Consider the following 18,550-nt stretch of genomic DNA (forward strand, 5'->3'; position numbering starts at 1 on the left):
GTAGTAAAAAAGAAATACGTAACAAAGTCATTTTTATTGAAATCAAGTAGAATGTCAGGGTTTGGCAGGGTAGTATAGATAAGCCTGACACATAAAAAAAAGAAAGAAAGAGCATAGTACGAGTAAACACTTGCTCTAATTAATGCAATGGCCTTTGTACTGTGCTGTGCTGTGAAGAAAGCAGAGCAGATAAAGACATGGGATGGAAGCTAAACTTTGCTTCTTTTTCTACCTTTCAATCCTTCCTTTCCTATGGAACCATTAAATTCACCCCCTCTTTAGGATTTCCTCAGCTTCTCAAAATCTAAACAAACAGAGGACAACTGAAGTAATATGACAAAGCAACCATATCAAAAAATAGAAGAAATTGCAGAAATTGTGGAGTGAAGTAAAAGAGAAAGGATACTGGTAGATAAATTAGGTGCTGAATTTAACTCTGTACATGTAGCGCAAAAGCGACCAAAAGTTGACAACAAAAAAACAAAAATATAAGAAGTAAAGAGAGAATAATAGAGAAAATAGATAGATTAAAAGATAAAGTTACAAAATTTTCCCGGCTGCCAATAGTAACCAATATTTTTTCCCTTTGTACAAAGATATTGGACCAAATTCAGATTCTTCTCCAGCGCCGATGGTATTAACATTGTCCAAGCTAAATCTCAGTCTGATTTTTTACGATAAACCCTTAACATTTAGCAGCTCAATGCCTCATATTTCATAGGAATTGGGCGATTAAACCCAGTTCCAGCTTGAGACAATAAATTCCCAACAATTGCAAGGTCTCTGCAGAACACTCCTTGAAATGCTGATGCATTTGTTGAACTTGACACCACCTTGTTTTCTGCCCTGTTGTTACATGATGAAGTATTAGCAGCAGCCTCTGAAATTACTCTTGATGTAGTATCGGAAGCAGCCTCTGATGCTCTTCTTGATGCGGCTGCGTTACTGCGGACTGTTTCAGCTCTAGATTGTTGAAGTTCTTGAGTTTGCTGAACTTGTTGCTGCATTGCTTGTAATGCAGCTGCAGCCTTAGCTCTCTGCTTCTCAGCAGCTTCTTCATCTATGATCGTCGTCATTAAACTTGTATAACCTTTCTGGATCAATCTATACAACAGTAAAGATGACATCTTTGCCCGATCCCGAACGGAATCTATATCCTTTTCGTCCGCAAACTCACACCTTTCAACAAAGCTTGTTGATTTATCAGGCTTGTGTCTTAAAGTGAGCAGTAGATATGCTCTTTCCAATTCTGATCTAGAACAACCCCGCCTTAAACCGATCAATGCATAGTAATCAACATTCCCAGTTTCACCAGAAGCAACTCTCTGCTTCAATTCTTGCATTTTAGCACCTAAGGAACAAAGCCTTCCTGGAATTTCCCTGTATTGCACGTTTTGACGCTTCCATATAGGTCCAGGTAATTTCCTATCACGTAGCATCGAATTATAAAGGAGTTTTAAGTGCTCGAGATCATGAAGACTATCGGGCAAGCATCGAATAGCTTCAAATAAAGCAGCTCTAGTCCTAAGAGCATCAATGCAAGAAGGGTCTAATGCTAGTGTTCGATTGCAATCAGCTATTGCCTCAGCAATTCGACCAGACGATCTATATGCTGAGGCCCGATGCACATAGCATTCGGCTAAGAACCCTTGTGGAGCACCACGACGACCATCTACAATCTTCGAGAAGTGTCTAATAGCTTCCGAATGAAGCCCTGCATCAAGAGCAGCAATTGCAGCCGTCTTTCGACGGAGCAAAAGCTTAATATGACTGAGCAGTTGAGAAATGCTCTCGGACTCCGTTTTAGGAGGAGTCGGAGGCTGGTTATTTGTGGTGCCCGGTTCGCCGGAGATTGGGAATTTGGCAAACGAAAAACTATCGTCAGACCAGCAAATGCTTTCGCGACGAAATGCATCCGTCGCGATGCGTTTACCGGTTTGTAAAAGAACCATCGCGTCTTCCATTAGACCCAAATGGCAACAAGCCTGACCTAAAACCAAGTACCTGAAAAAAATACACAAATAACGAACGAGTGTGAGTCCGAGTCAGCTCGTTCACCATAGATTTAAGCCTCAAGTACACACAGAAATTTCAATAAAGACTACATTTTTCAAGGAGTAGTTATTAGTACTACTAAAATGTAAGTGAATAAACAATAAAGAAGTAAAGTAATAACAAAGCAGATTTGACTTGAAAAAGAAATAAATATATCAAGATTAGGACAATTCATCAATTAATACAGAGACAGCTAGCTGTTATGGCGTAATCTACAAGCCAATCAATAGAACAGCAAAATTACCTCCATTGCCCTTCTTTATCACAGTTCTTGCAAAGACCAGCCATAACTTTCTTCTTCAAATCAGAAACAGAGAAGCATTTGAAACTGGTTTCGTCCCGACCCGGTGAGTCACTACCCGAAGAAAGTAGCTTCACTCTCTCTCTTGAGAGCTGTGAGGATGAGTTATCGGAAGACCCAGAAGACGAAGTGGATGACGTGGACGATGTTTCATCGGCGGGAAGTTTTAGGCTGGGAATGTAGTCTTGTAACATACCGGCGACGTCCTTGAATCGCCGGAGATAGAGTAAAGATCGAGTTTTTAACTCGAGGTGCTAACTCAAAACGAGGTGAAAGAGAGAGTGCGGCGTCGAGAAGGTTAACGGCCGAAGCAATCTCGTTGGGTTCTTGTGTTGCAATAAGAAGTTTTGCATCTTTGATATATTTGTCAACAATCTGTAAAACAAATGTTAATAAATTATTAGAACTTGAATATATGTTAGATTAGATTGGGGGGGAAAGAAAAGATTTTTAATTACCTTTCTGTTGCTAATCCACCAATGTTTCTTTTCAGAACAGGAGATAGAAGGAGAGGCAGCCATGTTGGTTGTTGTACAATGATCAACCATTAAAATGCCAAGAAAATGCTCTCTTCTTTGTTCTCAAATTCTCATTAATTTTCCCTCTTCGAAGTGAAGAGAGAGAGAGAGAGAGAGAGTGTGAAGGGGAGATGTAGAGGAAAGGAGATGTAAATAAGAGAAGAGGAAAAAGAGAGGGGCTTAATACAGAGTGCCAGCTTTGACCTGAGCTGAGAGAAAGAGAGAGCATTGATCCTTCTGCTTCTTCGCTGGCAAACCACACACCCACCTCATATTCTCACTCTATAGACTCTACCTATATCAGAGTTTAATGTATATGTTGGCCTACTACTTACTAGCTACTCCCTTTCTTTTTATTTCTGAAATCTGAAATTTGACTTATCAATTCTATAAGTACTCTTCATTTCTCTCCTAAAAAGAATTATTAACATGATTCAGAATCCGTGATCAAAACCTTTAATTTGGACAGTGGTTTCATTATTCTTGTTGAACTTAATTTATAAAAATAAAAAGGTATCATCAATTTCATTGTTTATAATTAAAATATTTTAAAGATATATGAGAAAGTTATAACGTTAAAAAGATTTTGATTTTTCAAATGGAAATGAACATGTTGGGGGACGTCTGGTACGAATGAATTATGTAGGGATAGTAATATATAAATTATTTCTTGTTGGATTTTTGATTCATTACATTGAAATTAAATATATAAAATTGTTTACCCGAAAAATCGGATAACGTTAAATTTAGATATGGTTCTAAAGGTATGCAAATTCCTTTGAAACAAAATGACAAATACAAGTATTTTTGCTATAAAATGTGAATGATGGACGGGAAGACTGAATTGAATTAGAAAAAACAAGCACACTGAAATCTTAATGTATCTTGGAGGACTTGTGTCTATTGCAGTCTATCTCCCTTTTTATAGTAAGGGGTCGCTACTTTATCTAAAAAAATATAATAAAATAATAAATATAGTGGAGAACTCATGATAATTTGTCTCTTCCTTGATTCTCGCCAAGATTCTCTCCCTTGGTGCGGTTGTAACGGCTGTTGTCTGCGAGTTTGGCACTGACTCGAGCTCGGTGTTAGATTGAATCCCGAGTTTTGGTTCGAGCTCGGTTCTGCCTTGGGGCATCAATATTCATGGCCTGTGTCGATCGGTGTTGTCCTGTAGTCCGATTCGGACACGGGCTCGATAATGATATCGGGTTTTGCCGTCGATTGGTCTTATAGTTCGAAGCTCGACGTCTCTACTTCGGAATTCGTTCGAGCTTGTCATGTGGATACCCTTCGATTGAAACGTCATTGTCTCGACCGATCCTTATGACTGGGAATTGATTTTGACTGTACACAGATAGTCCCCTCGTTTCTCGGAGAGGATGTGGCGAGGAACGATATGATTTTCCTGCAGCTCGATCAGATTTATGCTGACGTTTCTATCGAACCCGATCTTGACGTTTGTGGTAGCTGTACCATCGGCTCGGTTTTACCGAGGCATTTAATGTGTGTCAAACGGTGGTCGGCCATCTCTGATACCGAACCGTCATGCCTTAGTTTATAAATAGTCTTTCCATACAACCTTTACCACTTCTGCAACTTCTCTTCTTCCAAACTTTCTTATTCATCCTCTCTGCTACGGGGCCGCACATACCAGAATTTTGGTGCTGTCTATTTCTTCACCTTCTTTTGCACTCTTTCCTTTCATATCGATGGCGAAAACTATTAAAACCGTACCTCAGAAGGAAAAAGCTTCTTCCTCACGATCGTCTGATAATAAGGCACCGGTGGAGCCGTCAGTTCATGACTATGTTCCTGGCCCGTGCATTTTGACGACCGATTTTAAGGTGGAGAACCCTTCTTCCGTTTCGGGTCGATGTGAACACGTATCGATGTATATGTGCTCTATAACGGAGGATCACCTCGAGACCGTCAGAAAAGACTGCAACTAGGGTTCCGAGTTCATGTTGCAAATTCCGTCTTCTGATGAGAATGTTACCACTTATGTGGAGGGTTTTTTAAGTGTTTATACTTATCCCTTCACACTAGGGCCCGTCGACCCGGTGATTATTGATTTTTGCAAAAGGTATCAAGTCACCCTTGGCTAAATTCATCCCTCTTTATGGCGTATAGTGATCTTATTGCGCTTCTTCTCTATCAAAGCCGGGGGGTTGGATTTTTCTCTGAACCACCTCATACGACTGTATCGGCCTCAGATCTTTCGAGGACTAATCAAACTTCCTCGTCGAGCATCAAAGGCATTGATGTCGAGCATCGATGAAGATAAGGATCGGGGTTGGATGGGTCGTTATATTCGAGTGAGGACCCATGATCTCATTCCGGAGGAAAAGATGCCGTTCCCTGAAGAATGAAATTTTGACCGTACGTTATTTTTGTTCACTTTTCAGGTACTTTTTCGACTTTTTCTGATGTCTTTCCCTGATGTTCAGCTGCCCCTTGGATGCAACAAGCGGTGCCTGACCTCGAGGACTGAGTTCGGAAGTTGGCCTCGACCTCCTCTTACACCGAGCGCGCTTGGCGTGATTTGGCAAAAGGCAGATAGGAGGCCAAGAATCATGGTGGGGTTTGCTTCTTGTTTCCTTCGAAGTATTCTTTGCGTTCTATTCGTTAATGATTTCTTCTTGTGCAGGCGTAACCAGGGATGCTGCTTTGAGGCCTTCGAGCGGTGAAGAAGGAAACAAGCCCCTGGTCCCTAAACAGGGGGAAGATATGAAGCGAAAAGCTTCCTCTCGGTCAGAGGACCCCAAGCCCAAAGCTCGAAGGGTGAGGAGAAAAGCAATTGCCCTTTCGATTGAGTCGGTCCAATGACTGAGAGAAGAAGAAGAAAAAGAAGAAGAAGAAGAAGAAGATAGCTCCTCGGCTTTGGTAGTCCGATCTATGAAGGCTACGAGGTTGCCTGAGCTCCCGAGCCGATGGCGACTGTGCCTGTTGGGGTTGTTTTCGAAGACCAGAATCTCGACCGAAGTACTCCGAGCGATTTGCTCGGGGCTATGACAATGGGTGACTCGCCTTCTCTTCCATCTTTTCTGAGGAGGCACTTAAGGATGCTCGAGAGTTGAAGATTCCTGATATCGGCATAGGCTCTGGTGCAGGGGATCCTTTTAGGGATTGTTTTACTGGAGTCGACTATGGTTCCGATATCGGTGACGCTTCTCTTTTATTAGAGGAGGCTCGGCGTTTCATTACTCGGGTAATGATTCTTCCATACTTGGTTTCTTTGTTCTTTTCCATACTTGACTCGTGTTTCTTACTGTGCAGGACATTAGTAGGTTTCGATTTGATCTTAGCCAGTATGAGGCCGAGCTCCGGAAGGTCTCAGGTGAGAGAGATGCCCCGCCGCTTCTTTGCAGCTAAAAGGACGAGGCTATAAAGGACCTCCAAGCGGATTTGGCTAAGGTCCGTGAAGAAGGGGTCGAGCTCGATAAGCAGGTGAGCCTCGTTCTGTTAAATTATGGGCCTGACTCAGCCGTGGAAGTTAACCCTTCATTGTCTCAGTTGCAACAAAAGATCAAAAAGATCGGGTTACTTTGAGAAGAAGTCGATCAAATTCGAGCTGAATGCAATCGGTGGAAGGAGACCCTCGACCGCCTGGCAGCGGAAAAAGAAACCATCTTAACAAAATTATTATCGGCCGACGTTCAACTTCGAAGTGTCAAGCAAAAGGGGTCGGTTCAAGCTAAGAAGATCAAGGAGTTTGAAACATGACTTGCTGAGGCTAAGGCGGAGGTTGAGTCGTCAAAAGTCTTGGCAGATATATCCATTGCTGTATATCGGGCTGATGCTGAGGCTGCTCAGATGGAGGCCCGGGAAGCGGCGAAGATCGCCGATACTCGAGCTCATTAGGTTGCCGAACTTGCTAAGTGCAGGTCTCGGAGGGAGACCCTCGAGGAGATACACGCTCGAGGTTTTGATCTTACCGAAAAGTTAAAAAAGGCAAAAGAGCTTGAAGCGAAAGCTAAAGCCTTGGCTTTTGATGATGATGATGATGGTAGCGAAAGCGGATCCGAGGACGAGGAAGAGCCCGACCAGGAAGCTTAGTTTCTGATTCTTCATGTTTGTATATTAATCTCGTAGGCAATTTTTGTATATATATATGTATAATCAGATCGACTTGTTTTTGTTTTTTGAAGACTTTTAATCGAATGTTGACCTTGTAGTCTCTCTGATCGATCAGATTTGTAGCCCCTGGTTTTGATTGTTGAGTCGATGATTCAAACTTTGAAGGAACGTAGTCTGTAGGTGTAATGTAATGGTTGAGTTGATGTAAACTCAGAGTAAAAGTAGCTATTTAGCCGTCGAGTGAATGTTTTGAACTTGAAATATTGTAGCCCGTAGGCGTAATGGTCGAGTGAGTGCTTGCTCGAACTCGAGATAAAGGTAGCCCGTAGGCTTAATATTCGAGTGATTATTTCGAACTCGGAATGTAAGTAGCCCGTAGGATTTAATGGTCGGGTGAGTGCTTGCTCGAGCTCGGAATAACAGTAGCCTGTGAGCTTAATAGTCGAGTGAATATTTCGAACTCGAGATGATGTGGCCCGTAGGCGCAATGGTCGAGTGAGTGTTTCGAACTCGAGATAAAGGTAGCCCATAGCCCGTAGGCTTAATATTCTAGTGATTATTTCGAACTCGGAATGTAAGTAGCCCGTAGGTTTAATGGTCGAGTGAGTGCTTGCTTGAACTCGAAATAACAATAGCCCGTAGGCTTAATAGTTGAGTGAGTGTTTCGAACTCGAGATAATGTGGCCCGTAGGCACAATGGTCGAGTGAGTGTTTCGAACTCGAGATAAAGGTAGCCCGTAGGCTTAATATTCGAGTGATCTTTTCGAACTCGAAATGAAAGTAGCCCGTAGGCTTAGTGGTAGAGTGAGTGCTTGCTCGAACTCAGAATAATAGTAGCCCGTAGGCTTAATATTTGAGTGAATCTTAATTCTGGTTGCACAATAAATCTCAAGTCGTTGCGCATGTGTTTATGTTTGGGTCAATATATATGAGCATGGTTCATTTTGACTATTTGGCTTTTACAAATTTTCCTGTTGGAACCCTATTATTATGAGATGACTTTCTTGCATTTGAACTCGGTGTATTTGATCTGAACTTGATGTATTTGAGGGCCTTGATGCTCCCCCGGTATTCGAGGTCTGTCGGAAAGAGGCCTCAGATATTGTTTAAAGTGCAGCACGATCGATGGTTGCCTCATTAAAAACCTTGCCGAAAAAGAGTGCAACGCGTGCTCTTAATCGAAAGATCTTCTTCAGCTCTTGTTCGGACTTCTGCATGGGTTAGTTAGATGAATATGGAAAGGTCGTACCTTAGTAGTAGTACCGTTTTAGATGTGATACATCCCAACTGCTTGATAGCTGTTTGCCGTTTATGATGCCGAGCATGTATGATCCTTTTCCAACGTTCTCAAGCACCTAGTATGGTCCTTCCCAATTTGGTCCTAATTTTCCTTCGTCTGGGTTCCGAGTATTGATGGTGACTTTTCTTAATACTAAGTCCCCGGTCTTGAAATGGCGAAGTTTAGTTCTTCGATTATAATACCTTTAGATTCGTTGCTTTTGGGCGGCCAATCGGATAAGGGCAGCTTTTTGTCCTTTGTCCGATAATTCAAGGCTGGTGTTCATAGCCTCGTTATTTGATTTTTTCGTCGTGAATCGAAATCTGGGACTAGGTTCGCCGACTTCGGCTGGTATCAATCCTTCGGAACCATATACTAAGGAGAATAGGGTCGCCCCCATACTGGATTTTGACGTTGTTCGGTATGCCCAAAGGACTTCGGGCAGGATTTCTCTCCATTTTCCCTTCGCGTCGTTCAATCACTTCTTCAAGTTTTGAAGAATAGTCTTGTTCATTGATTCGGCCTGACCGTTCCCACTGGGGTAGTATGGTGTTGATAATATCCTCCTTATTTTGTGATCTTCGAAGAATTTTGTGATTTTTCTGCCAACGAATTGCTTCCCATTGTCACATACTATTTCGGCGGGTCTCCCGAATCGGCATATGATATGATCCCAAATAAAGTCTATAACTTCTTTCTCTCTTATTTTCTCGAACGCCTGTGCTTCAACCCATTTAGAAAAATAGTCAGTCATAAATAAAATAAATTTGGCTTTACCTGGGGTCGATGGCAGAGGGCCGACGATGTCCATTTCCCATTTCATGAATGGCCATGGGGATAGGGCCGAGTGAAGTTGCTCTCCGGGTTGATGGATCATTGGCGCAAACCTTTGATATTTGTCACATTTACGAACAAATTCTTTCGCATCCTTGCCCATATCGATCCAATAATACCCTGCTCTAATCACTTTTCGAACTAATGTGTCGGCACCGGAGTGATTGCCACAAGTACCCTCGTGTACTTCCCGGAGGATGTAATTGGTATCTCCCGGACCCACGCATACCGCCATCGGTCCATCGAATGTTCTACGATAGAGTGTTCCGTCCGCAGCCAACGTGAATCGAGCAGCTTTAGTCCGTAGGGCCCTGGAATCTTTAGGGTCCGAAGGGAGCTTTCTATTTCTCAAGTATTCAATATACTTGTTTCTCCAATCCCAGGTTAAGCTAGTAGAATTTACTTCGGCGTTCCCATCTTCGATTACCGATCTTGAAAGTTAAACGACAGTCCCCGAGCTCAAATCATCTACCTCAACCGACGGTCCCAAATTTGCAAGAGCATCGGCCTCATTATTTTGTTCTCGTGGAACATGCCGTAGGGTCCATTATTTGAAATGGTGTAAAGTGATAAGCAGTTTGTCCAAATACCTTTGCATCCTACCTTCTCGGACTTCGAAGGTTTTGTTTACTTGACTCACCACCAGCAAAGAGTCACAATGCGCCTCAATGACTTCTGCTCCCATGTTTCTAGCTAGTTCGAGACCTGCAATCATGGCTTCATACTCGGCCTCGTTGTTAGTTAATCTGATAGTTTTAATAGCTTGACTAATAATGTTACCCGTGGGGGGTTTCAAAACTATGCCTAACCCGGACCCCTTTATATTCGAAGCGCCGTCCGTAAAAAGGATCCATACCCCGGACGATATACCCGATTTCAAAAGGAGTTCCTTTTCAACTTCGGGTATGAGGGTTGGCGTGAAGTCGGCCACGAAGTCTTCCAAAATTTGAGATTTGATGGCCGTACGGAGTTGATATTCGATATCGTACCCACTGAGTTCGATGGCCCATTTGGCCAATCGGCCTGATAGTTCGGGCCTATGTAAAATATTACGGAGTGGGCAGGTGGTTAATACGCTTATGGGGTGACATTGAAAGTACGGCCTTAACTTTCTAGATGCACTTACCAGCACAAGAGCCAATTTTTCTAAGTGCGGATACCTAGTTTTCGCTTCTCCTAAGGTCCGACTTACGTAATAAACGGGAAATTGCGTACCTTGATCTTCTCGAACTAGGACACTGCTTAGGGCGACTTCCGATACCGCCAAGTACAAGTATAGTTTTTCATCGATTTTTGGAGTGTGAAGCAGTGGTGGGCTCGATAGATATCGTTTCAAATCCTGTAACGCTTGTTGGCATTCCGGTGTCCAAGCGAAGTCGTTCTTCTTTTTGAGTAGGGAGAAAAATTTGTGACTTCGATCTGATGATCTTGAAATGAACCGGCCTAAGGCTGCAATTCTTCCCGTTAACCTTTGAACAGCTTTCACGCTATCCACGATGGTGATGTCTTCGATGGCCTTGATTTTGTCGGGGTTGATCTCAATTTCCCGATTTGACACCATGAAGCCGAGGAACTTGCCCAAACCGACCCCGAAAGCACATTTTTCGGGGTTGAGTTTCATGTTGTATTTTCGCAGAATCTCGAACGTTTCCTGCAAATGGGCCAAATGGTCCTCTGCGCGCAGGGACTTAACTAGCATATCATCAATATAGACTTCCATTGTTTTACCTATTTGTTCTTCGAACATTCTGTTTACTAGGCATTGATAAGTAGCTCCTGCATTTTTTAGCCCGAAGGGCATTACGTTATAACAATATGTTCCATGTCGGGTCACAAACGAAGTCTTTTCCCGGTCGTCCGGGTTCATCTGAATTTGATTATACCCGGAATAGGCATCGAGAAAGGTGAGGATCTCGTGGCCGGCCGTGGCATCGATCATGCGATCGATGTTGGGCAGTGAAAAGGAATCTTTGGGGCATGCTTTATTCAAATCCTTATAGTCCACACACATTCTAAGTTTGTTTTCTTTTTAGGTACTACAACTACATTGGCTAATCATTCGGGGTATTTTACCTCCCGAATGGATCCTATCTTGAGAAGTTTGGTTACCTTGTCCTTTATAAATGCGTGCTTTTCCTCGGACTGGGGCCTTCTTTTTTGCTTCATCGGTCTGAACCTAGGGTTTAAGCTTAGCTGGTGCGCTGTTATGTCCGGCGGGATCCCTGTTATATCTAAATGGGACCAGGCAAAACAGTCGATGTTATTGATAAGAAATTGAAGGAGTTTCTTCCTGAGTTCGGGGCTCAAACCCGTTCCCAGGTATACCTTTCATTCGGGCCAGTGCTCGATCAGTATGATTTTCTCCAGTTCCTCAATTGTTGATTTGGTGGCATCGAAATCATCAGGGGTTACGAAGGATCGAGGGATCCATCGGTCGTCATCATCTTCTTCAATGTTCTGCTTACCTGGCTAGGTCGAAGCCGATGTCTGTGATTGCTATTTGGCGCTCTGCTCTCCGATTGTGTCTCCTTCTGAACCTGATCCTTTTATCGGCGAAGACGAGGATATTGATTTTGCTTCTTCGAAGGAGAACATTTCCTTTGCGGACGGTTTCTCTCCGTACACTATTTTGATACCTCCCGATGTTGGGAATTTGAGGACCTGGTGTAGGGTCGAGGGTACGGCTATCATGTTGTGGATCCACGGCCTTCCGAAAAGGGCGTTATATCTTATAACACCTTCGATTACGTGAAACTTTGTTTCCTGGATGGTTCCGGCCACGCTTATTGGTAGGGTAATCTCGCCTTTGGTGGTTTCACATGCCATATTGAATCCGTTTAGAACCAGAGTAGCAGGTACGACCTGATCTTGCAGGCCGAGCTGTTCTACGACCCTCGAACTGATGATATTGACGAGCTACCTGGATCAATTAACACACGCTTAATCTTAGTTTTATTCATGAGTACAGATAATACCAGTGCATCGTTATGGGGTTGGATGATTCCCTCTGTATCTTCATCACTGAAGGACAAAGTCCCTATGAGTGTATAATCTTGAGTTCGAGATCACTTTTCCCTCACAATCGACGCTTTGGCACATTTAAGCACCGGTCCCTGAGGGGCATCGACACCACCGATGATCATGTGAATGACGTGTTGCAGTACTTCTGGCTCGTTTTTATTGCCGAATTCCTTATTCCTAAAATGGTTCTTTGCCCTATCACTCAGAAATTCCCGAAGGTGCCCTTTGTTAAATAAGCGGGCCACTTCCTCTCTTAGTTGCCTGCAATCTTCCGTTCATTGGCCATGGGTGCCATGATATTCGCACATTTGATTAGGATTCCTTTGGGCAGGATCAGTCTGTATGGATCGAGGCCATCTGGTGTCTTTGATGCGTACGATGGCCGATACGATGGCAGATGTATCAATGTTGAAGTAATACTCCGATAATCGAGGGACTTCTATAAGATCGGCATATTTATCAAAGCCGCTCTTGCTCATAAGTCCCCGATCAGTCCTTCGGTTGTTCCGAACCGCATCACGTGCTGAATTGTAGTTCATCCGATCGGTGCCGTACGGTTGGTATCGGTCTCTATTCGACCTTTGTTCTCTGTTGATTTCCCTCTTATTTTTAGTGGTTGTGTGGTTCTGACGTACGGGCCCATACAGAGCTCCCAATTGATCATCTTCAACCCTGATTTTTAATTGGTATCGGTTGTGTACATCTGCCCAAGTTATTACTGGGTACTCGATCAAATTTTGTTTCAGCCGACGTGACGCTGTCGAACTTAGCTCGTTCAGTCCTTGGGTGAAAGCTTGTACGGCCCAATCATCTGCGACCGGTGGCAAGTCCATACGTTCCATTTGAAATCGGGATACGAATTCCCTCAGCATTTCGTTACCCCTTTTGTTTTACTTTGAAGAGATCTGATTTCCTTGTTGTAACCTTTATGGCACCAGCATGTGCTTTTACGAACGAATCTGCTAACATGGCAAAAGAATCGATAGAATTTGGTGGTAAGTTGTGATACCAGATCATTGCTCCCTTTGCGAGGGTCTCTCCGAACTTTTTCAACAACACGGATTCGATCTCATCATCCTCCAAATCGTTGCCTTTGATGGCACATGTGTAGGAGGTGACGTGTTCATTAGGATCGGTCGTACCATTATATTTGGGAATTTCGGGAATACAGAATTTTTTGGGGATTGGTTTTGGGGCCGTGCTCAAGGGAAAAGGCTTTTGTATGAATTTTTTCGAATCGAGCCCTTTTATCATTGGCGGAGCCCCCGTGATTTAATCGACCCTAGCGTTATACGTTTCCACTTTTTTGTCGTTGGCTTCGACTCGTTTTGTGAGTTCCTCGTGCAATTTAGCAATTTCAGGAGTGGTCCCCGATTCTTACTCGTTTGATTTCACTACGGCGGGCTCCGTTCTAGGGGGTGGCTTCTCGAGGAAAGCGGATTGGAGTTCGGCCCGCTTTGCATAATACGCAAGCTGACTCCGATTTCCCCCGTGCTGTAGGTGTCTCGGGCTATGGGTCGAGCACCGCCCTGAACGCTTATTCGTTTCTAGAGCTATTTATGAATTGATATCCAATGGTACTTCGGCTCGAATTTCGGGTTCTTCGATTCGAGCCTCGTTGCCGTCGTTAAGTAGCCTTCCGGCCCCGGGTGCCAAGTTGTTGGTTTCAACTTGAAGACCGACTTCGAGGTCGATAGGTAGACCCATTTTGAAGTTGTAAGTTGGAGTGTACTGTAGATTTATATCAAACAATCGTTGTTACCCTTAGCCCCACGGTGGGTGCCAAACTGTTTACCCGAAAAATCGGATAACGTTAAATTTAGATATGGTTCTAAAGGTATGCAAATTCCTTTGATACAAAATGAAAATACAAGTATTTTTTCTATAAAATGTGAATGATGGACGGGAAGGCTGGATTAAATTAGAAAAAACAAGCACAGTGAAATCTTAATGTATCTTGGAGGACCTGTGTCTATTGCAGTCTATCTCCCTTTTTATAGTAGGGGGTCACTGCTTTATCTATAACAACATAATAAAATAATACATATAGTGGAGAACCCATGATGGTTTATCTCTTCCTTGATTCTCGCCAAGATTCTCTCCCTTGGTGCGGTTGTAACGGCTCTTGTCTGCGAGTTTGGCACTGACTCGAGCTCGGTGTTAGATTGAATCCCGAGTTTTGGTTCGAGCTCGGTTCTGCCTTGGGACATCGATATTCGGGGCCTGTATCGATCAGTATTGTCCCCTAGTCCGATTCAGACACGGGCTCGATAATGATATCGGGTTTTGCCGTTGATTGGTCTTATAGTTCGAAGCTCGACGTCTCTACTTCGAAATTCGTTCGAGCTTGTCATGTGGATACCCTTCGATTGATACGTCATTGTCTCGACCGATCCTTATGACTGGGAATCGATTTTGACCGTACACAAAAATAATATTTAAAATATTTATTTATTTAACTAAAAAGGATTGAGTTTATAATTATATCCTTGGATGTTTAACCTTCATTGGCTTTTCGGGGAATAGACAAATAATTTTGTATCTTTGATGCTTTATCCATGTATAACTTAGTTATACATATTTACTTATACATGGACTAGTTATTCCGTGTTGTTGATGGTATAAAGAATATACCAATCGGTGTATTAAGTTACACAAGAATTAGTTATAAATGATTCCAAATATAAATCAAACATTGAATAAAACTATACTTACCAAATTACACAACAAGATTATTTTCCTCATTAAGAGTCAAACTAGTTGGGATTGACTCTACGACTCATCTTATCAATTATTCTATTCCGGTCTGTTTTATTTCAATATTCGATATTTTTACACTTCTATACTGAATGTACAAGAAATGTTAAAGTAATTTATAAAATAATTAGTTTGATAAAAAAATATTACATCAACAATTACATCTGATTAGTTCTAACTAAATATATAAAGTTAGTATAGTGAATCTATGATGTAATGTTACTAAGTGCCTGATAGGCCAATTCATTTTTGAAGTGCTTTTTGTAATATTTGATAAGCAAATTGTGTGTTGGCCAATTTTTTCAAAAAGTACTTTTGAGAATCAAATTACACGAAACGAAATAAATATTTAATTTATAATCAGTATTATTTGTTATAGAGAATTGAATTTATAAAACGATAAAGTAAAATATATATTAACGTGTTTAATCAATAGAAAATATAGTAATCCAACAAAATAATATTGGATATATGAAATTACTTATTGTTTACATGGTGATTCAAACATATCATTATGCAAAGTTCAATATAAATCAAAAGCCTACTCCATAAATCTAATACACTAGAAGAAGAGATATGTTCATATTAGGGAGACTATTTCAAAGAAGAATAAGCGAAGAATATCGTTCTCTAGCTGAGGGTCTATCGAAAACAACCTCTCTGCCCTTCTAGGGGTAGGATTAAGATTGCGTATATTTTATCCTCCCCAAACCCCACTCGTGAAAAACTACAGGGTTTGTTGTTGTTGTAATAGGGGAAGAATAAAAAATGATGGAAAATAAGAAAAGTGAAGAAATGATGGTAGAAACAAAAAAAAAAGTTAAATTAATGAGCGATAATTTGGGAAATATAAATTTTTGGAAAGGATATTTTTAGTGGGCGTTTGGACATGAGAATTGTAGAATTTAAAAAATAAAGTGTATTTTTTTTCAAGTGAAAATGGTATATTGAAAATTAGAGTTGTGTTTCGACATGAATATAATTTTGGGTTGTTTTTGAATTTTTGTGAGTGATCTGAGTGAAAATTTTAAAAAATAACTTTTTGGACTTTTTCAAATTTTCGAAAATGTCCAAAATTTCTCTTCAAGTGAAAATTAGTAATTTTATGGCCAAACACTGATTTCGAAAAAAGTAATTTTTTTCAAAAAAAGTGAAAATATTCTTATATCCAAACGGCTCTTAATTTTCTACTTCTACTTCTACTTCTGGGAAGAAGCTAAAATTTGTGGATTATTCTCCAAAACCAGAAAAACTATTTCTATTGGTGCTCAAAACCACTTATGTGTCTTGGCCAAACATCTAAAATTTTCAAAACAATAAGTTTTGACAAAAACAAAAAGAAGCTTTTAGCTCCCTGTAGGTGTATACGGTTAAAATCGAGCCCACCCAATTTTTCTATCTGACCCGGACTAGGGAGTTGCATCGAAGGTCGGCCCCGTAGTGGATCAGACTAAGGTACGAGGATAAAGTACCAAGTTCGGGATTCGAGGTACTTGTCGAAATCGAAGCCAGCAGCGATCAAGACCGAATAAGACAGGCATCGAGCAAGATCGAAGATAACATAATAACGGAAAGGCGAAAAAACTGTGGCTGGTGGAAGATCATGGCGGAAATTTCGGAACAGATCAAATTAGTAACGGTTAATTAGCTAATCATGGGATTTCCTTATATAATTATAGTTATACCATAAGTAGAATTTCTCTATTATATAAAGATGAGTATTAACTATTTGTAGGGACAGATTGTTCTCACATATAAAAGCCAATATAACGCTCTCTCTTTAGCTTATACTCACTTGTTCATCAGGTTGCTTTATTTTTAACTGTTTTGGTATCAATCAGTTCTAGGGCACCCTAGCTCGAGGGTTGAATTCCGTTTCAACATTGGTTCGCTTTACTTTATAGTTCATTTCTGTTATTAATCTTCACATTTATCAATTGGTATTAGGTAAAATCACGTGTCCTTAAAACCACATTATAAGTTTAATTGTTATCCAATTTTAAGGGTAAACAGATTGGCGCCCACCGTGGGGCTATGGATAATAGTGATTGCTTAATACTGATTCCGATAACACACACTATTTTATACTTGTTCTCATAAGAATCTTTATTTTCAAGATAAACATGTCAAACTCACAAGCAGCGCCTACACACGGTGACAACGGCCTCGGATTTCACGGGAAAAATGACAATATAGCCGCCCTAGGGATCGAGGCGCCTCAGGCTGACCTCGAAGGAGCACCAATTACAAATCCCGTCGATGTCAGTTCATATGTCTCCCTAAATGTAAATTTGGGCGTTGATCCCGAAGGTAGCATACACAGGGAAGTTTGATCAGGTAGTCGAAGTACGCAGGGCGGAGAAGATGGTGGAGTTAGCCTCTAATTGATATTCGAAATATTACAGACTCAACAAGCCGCTATAGCACAACTGCAAAATCAGCACCGAACACCGAGCATGATCGAACCAGAAGTCATCCACAGGACCGAGCCTGTGCTGGAAAGGTCGAACGCCAATGAATCGGGGACTGACCCTGCCATTATGGAAATACTCGAAGAGCTCACTAAACGGACTGAATCGTGAGAAAAGAAAATCAGAGGCAAGTGATGAGAAAGTAGAGACATACAACTCCCGGGTTGACCAAATACCGGGGGCACCGCTGATTCTAAAGGGTATGGATTCAAAGAAATTCGTATAGAAGCCTTTCCCTCCAAGTGCGGCTCTGAAACCCATTCCGAAAAAATTCTGAATGCCAGAAATTCCTAAGTATAATGGGACCACCGACCCTAATGAGCATGTCACTTCTTATACATGCGCAATAAAAGGGAATGACTTGGAAGAGGATGAGATTGAATCTATTTTACTGAAGAAATTTGGAGAAACCTTGTCGAAAGGAGCAATCATATGGTACCACAATTTGCCGCCTAATTCTATCGATTCCTTTGCCATGCTTGTAGACTCCTTCGTAAAGGCATATGCCGGAGCAATAAAGGTTGCAACTAGGAAGTCGGACCTCTTCAAGTTGAAACAAAAGGACAAAGAAATGTTGAGGGAATTCGTATATCGGTTCCAGATGAAACGCATGGAACTACCACCGGTCACAGACGATTGGGCTGTTCAAGCCTTTACTCAGGGTTTGAACGAACGAAGTTTGGTGGCATCGCGACAGCTAAAGCAGAATTTAATTGAATATCCAGTGGTAACCTAGGCCTATGAACATAATCGGTACCAGTAAAAGATCGGGGCCGAGGATGATCAATTGGGGACCCCTTCCGGTTCCGTTTATCCAAACAGGCCTGTCGGCGGAACTCAAAGGGATATAGACAGAGAACCCCGGTCGAACAGAGATCGGTATCAACCATACAATGCAGATCGTAGAAACAGCAGCCCAGGACACAATCCCATCCGAAACGATCGAAGGAACGATCGAGGACAGAGCTCTCGAGGGCTCATGAGCAAAAGTTGCTTCGATAAAGATGTCGATCCCACAAAAGCACCACGGTTATTAGAATACAACTTTAGCATCGACGCATCAGGTATTGTGTCAGCTATTGGGAGAATCAAAGAAACTAGATGGCCCAGACCCCTACAAACTGATCCATCCCAAAGAAACCCTAATCAAATATGCAAATACCATGGTACGCATGGTCATAGAACTGAAGACTGCAGACAACTAAGGGAGGATGTGGCCCGTCTATTCAACGAG

General features: G+C 41.9%; 1 pseudogene; it reads right to left on the minus strand.

The window, feature by feature from the left end:
• Window positions 1-391: 391 nt before the first annotated feature.
• Window positions 392-3,105, minus strand: LOC107766697 (uncharacterized; annotated as a pseudogene).
• Window positions 3,106-18,550: the final 15,445 nt, after the last annotated feature.

The sequence above is a fragment of the Nicotiana tabacum genome, chromosome 19 (genome assembly GCF_000715075.1).
Source record: "Nicotiana tabacum cultivar K326 chromosome 19, ASM71507v2, whole genome shotgun sequence".
In the NCBI taxonomy this organism is placed as follows: Eukaryota; Viridiplantae; Streptophyta; class Magnoliopsida; order Solanales; family Solanaceae; genus Nicotiana; species Nicotiana tabacum.